Source organism: Triticum dicoccoides, chromosome 7A (assembly GCF_002162155.2).
Source record: "Triticum dicoccoides isolate Atlit2015 ecotype Zavitan chromosome 7A, WEW_v2.0, whole genome shotgun sequence".
In the NCBI taxonomy this organism is placed as follows: Eukaryota; Viridiplantae; Streptophyta; class Magnoliopsida; order Poales; family Poaceae; genus Triticum; species Triticum dicoccoides.
Window position 1 is genome coordinate 407,873,838 of NC_041392.1, and position 4,026 is coordinate 407,877,863.

The following is a 4,026-nucleotide window of genomic DNA, read 5'->3' on the forward strand; positions in this document are numbered from 1 at the left end:
ATAGATTCTTAAGGATGGAGGTCAAGCGACAGTAAATAAAACTCTACTGTGCACAATAAAGCCAATTCAGATTCATACAAAATGAAAAGGCTTTTATGCAATTCAGAGCGTAAAGTGAAAGGCTATTGCAGTGTTCTGTATCTGTCATCAGAATCATCAATGCAGTTGTGTCAGTCGTGAGAACTAAAATTTCCCATTTTCCTCGGCAGAGAAAAACCTTGGACATATTTTAGTAACCCATGCGCAAACACTGTGTGTGTGCGTGCGTGCATGGGGTACATATATATATGGGGTACTCTATGTACCTATTGTGCACGCGTGTGTGTACACTGTTTCCCTTACTCAACGAAAACGATAAATTTGTGCCAGAATAAGCATATTAAGTTTCCGATTTCTCTTATGTTTCAACTATTCAGTTGTTTCCTCTACATACTTGTTCACCATCTTCTTGCGCCAGCAGCTCCCTGAACAATGGTTCAACATCTACCGACCTTCCGCAGTTCATTACTTGCTAGCAGTGCCATAATCGTGTAAGCATGGTATCACTGTAACAATGGACAAGGATCTTTTCCAGCTAAGTCCATCAACAAGGTTCATATTTGTACACTGGATCACCCTAATGCAGATTAATATTGTTATATCCGCAAGGTTAATATACCTCTGTAGTATATATTATTTTTTATCAGAAATGAACATGAACATCTATTGACGATAATAACAGCATGGCTGCATATATGGAAGAATCTACTACTGACCTAAGCCTAATTACTGAAAAGTAGATAAAAGTAAACGACAATATTCTTCTCTGCTTTATTGAGGGGCCGGTCCCTTTAGATAATAGACAAGACTTGGCAAACAAGCCCGTAAATCTATTCAAACTCTAATACAATCTCTAAACTGACTGGACTCTTTCCTAACAAAGATGCTTAATCAACTAGGACTCTAATTAAGTGATATAAGACTCCACTGGACACTTCACTAACAAAGATGCTTTATCAACTAGGACTCTAATTAAGGGATAAGACTCCATGTTTGATGGGCTGGTCCACATAACACCTCTCTCTTCCTTGAAAAACAGCTTGTCCGCAAGTTGTAGGTTGTAGAAGAGCCGCGCGCACCGGTGACCCCAAACATAAATCTCGTCGCAGATAAAGCAAAGGCCTTGGCGACTACGTTCTGCTAAACTCTGCTGGATTGAGGCGCCGAACCTGCCGTGGCGGGGTTGGCTCCGGAGTGGTTGACGACAAAACATGTGCTAGTGGCGCTGGTGGGGAAGGTATTGTAGATGTATAGACCGCAGGAAGATCGGAGGGGCAAAAGTGCCCTGTAGGACCAGAAGGCTGGTGCGGTGACGTTGTTGGAGGGAACGCTGCTGCTCATAGGCCTTGGCGAGGGAGAAGGCGGTGTGGAGGTCAGATGGAAGCTGAAGCTTGATGTCAATGCGAAGACCATAGGGCAGACCTACTGTGCACAGAAACAGTTGTTGGGACGGTGTTAATGGCTCATTGTTGTGGCACATGAGCACTAGTCGAGGAAGTGAATGGCAGTTGTGCCTACTCGCCCAAGGGATTGGTGTGGAGTGATGGCCCAAACTGAACGCGGCAAGCTTCCTTGAACTGCTCCCATTTTGGCATGCCAAAATCCCGCTCGAGCTGTAAGTACCAGAATTAAGGGCATGTACAATGCATAGCCTCAAGGTGATGCCTCGCATGCCATGTAGGATCGGATATGACGTAAAGTAGGTTCGGATAGGGAAGCGGGATCCTCTCCAGGAGGCGGGTGCTTGAAGAGAAAAAATGTGGTCCGGTGACAAAAGCTGAAAAGGTTGAGTGAAAAGTAGAGATGCATGTGTACTAGAGTTTTTATTTTCTATTTCTTAATGAGGCCCGCTAGTGATAGCTTGCATTGGAGAGAAAAAAATTAATGTAGATGCCTCAAATTACTTCTTGTCATGGGGCATATGTATCCATATGCCACCATTGTACATGCCCTAAGTGTCACTGGAGAGGTGGTAGGCTGCAGGCTAGACTTTGTCAGCCTCGTCCGTGCAATGTCCATGAAAAAACTGCTCATACCTATTGAGCCAACCAAGAGAATCGAGCGAACCATCATGCGTTGGGAAGTCGAGCTTGTGGAAGTAAGGCATGCCTGAACCAGAACCTGATCCGAGGTGATTGTTAGGTAGGGGCGGAAGGGAGGTGATGGGCGGGGTGGATCCTAGATGGGTTGTGGAGGGGGAGCGGTCATATCGGCATATGAAATCGTTTGGCAGGTGGAGGCGCGAAGGCGGTAGAGGTGGCTGCGAAAATCTACGGTTGCTGCTGCTGCTGATGGTAGGGCTGTTGCTGGTAGGTGGGCAGCAAAATTGCGGCGGATTTTATTTTTTTTGAACAGATTGGGACGGGATTTGGGGTGTAGGGTGAGGGTGCCAAGTGGCCCAGATTGATGTTAGGGGTTGACTGTGGCGAGCAAGGAGATGGCTGGAGTTGCTAAAAGGTGTTGGCCGCTGATGGTGGTTGGCAGCTGTCTGCACAGGGTTGTGTTGCGAGGGGAAGTAGACGGTGAAGGCAGGAAAGTGAGGGGATGATGGGGGTGGGCAATCTGCCCGGCGGGTGGAGCTCCGCCGGCGGCGATGGTGGCGATTCCCTCGCTGGATAAGGGGACACCAGAGGTGCTTTTGGCGAGGGGAATCACCAGGGGCGAGTCACCGCTGGGGAGGAGGGCTTGGGACACGGAGGTGGAGTCATGGCTGGCAGCTGCAGCCGTGGTGGAATCTGGCAGTGGGGGCAGGGTCAGCTGCCGTTGCTCAAGCGCCGTCAAGCACTGCACCAGACCGTCGCACAATGAAAAGGCCTCTGTTATAAACTCCTTTTACCGATATCTGATACGGACCACCATAGTTCATGGCTGGAACTTCTCCTTGTCAGATCTCTACCCCAAACCCCTGAGGCCCTGGCCCAGCTCCGAGCACTTGATGACCCCTTCTCTGATTAGGAAATCTACGATGCTTTTCTCCAAATGAATCCAAATGCCAGCCCTGGACCTGACAGTTTTGGCCCTTGCTTCTACCGAAAAATATTGGCACTCCACGAAACAGACCATCATTCCTTTCTTCCGCGCTTTCCATAATCTAGACCCAGGTGTTGATCGTTTCAATACCGCCTTCATGGTCCTCCATCTGAAAGATAGTGTAGCCAGATCAGCAAAATGATTTCCGGCCCATCCCCCCTTAGAATTGCCCTCCAAAAGCCATTGCCAAGCTCCTCACAAATAGACTGGAACCCCTGATACCGCTCCTTATTCAGGACGACCAAACAGGGTTCATAAATGGCCGCTTCATTGCGGAAAACTTTATCTATGCGGCTGACCTGCTCAATTGTTGCCATTCTCGTATAGCCACGACGATGATCTTCAAACTTGATTTCCGCAAAGCTTTCAATTCCATCGCTTGGGAAACCCCTCCTACAACTCTTAATCCACATGGGCTTCCCACCCAAATGGGTTGCTAGGATTAACTCGCTACTATCCTCAGGAAAAACAACTATCATGCCCAATGGGGTGCCGGGCAATTGGATCAGCTGCAAAAATGGGCTCCGCCAGGGAGACCCCCTCTGCCCCTATGTTTTTATCCTGGTAGCGGACATCCTCCAACGCCTAATCCTGCAAGCTCATCAAGATGGGCTACTTCACCACCCCTCGACCCAAATATTCCCCTTGCTGTCCTGCAATATGATGTTGATGATACGCCCATGCATCAACTTCCGGGGCAACTCATCTAAAATTGCTGCTGGATAAAGACAAACTCTCTAAAATTGATGATACGCTCAGAAGCCGGGGGTGATCCTCCTTCTCCAAAAAAAAAAAAATCAACTTCCGGGGCAACTCATCTAAAATTGCTCCAGGCCAAAGATTTATCTCTATGGACCTTTGGCCTGCATTTGAGAGAACACCCCAGCGCCTCCCTCCCGTCACCAGCCTGCACGTACCCATTCACCAGGGCACACAACATTCCTTGCAGGCATTCCG

The 4,026-nt window shown here is 48.3% G+C and overlaps 1 protein-coding gene across 1 annotated transcript in view; it reads right to left on the minus strand.

Moving 5' to 3' along the window:
* Nucleotides 1-4,026, minus strand: part of LOC119333521 (diacylglycerol kinase 4-like) — a 38,747-nt gene that overhangs the window by 26,902 nt on the left and 7,819 nt on the right. The gene's annotated exons all lie outside the window — the stretch shown is intronic.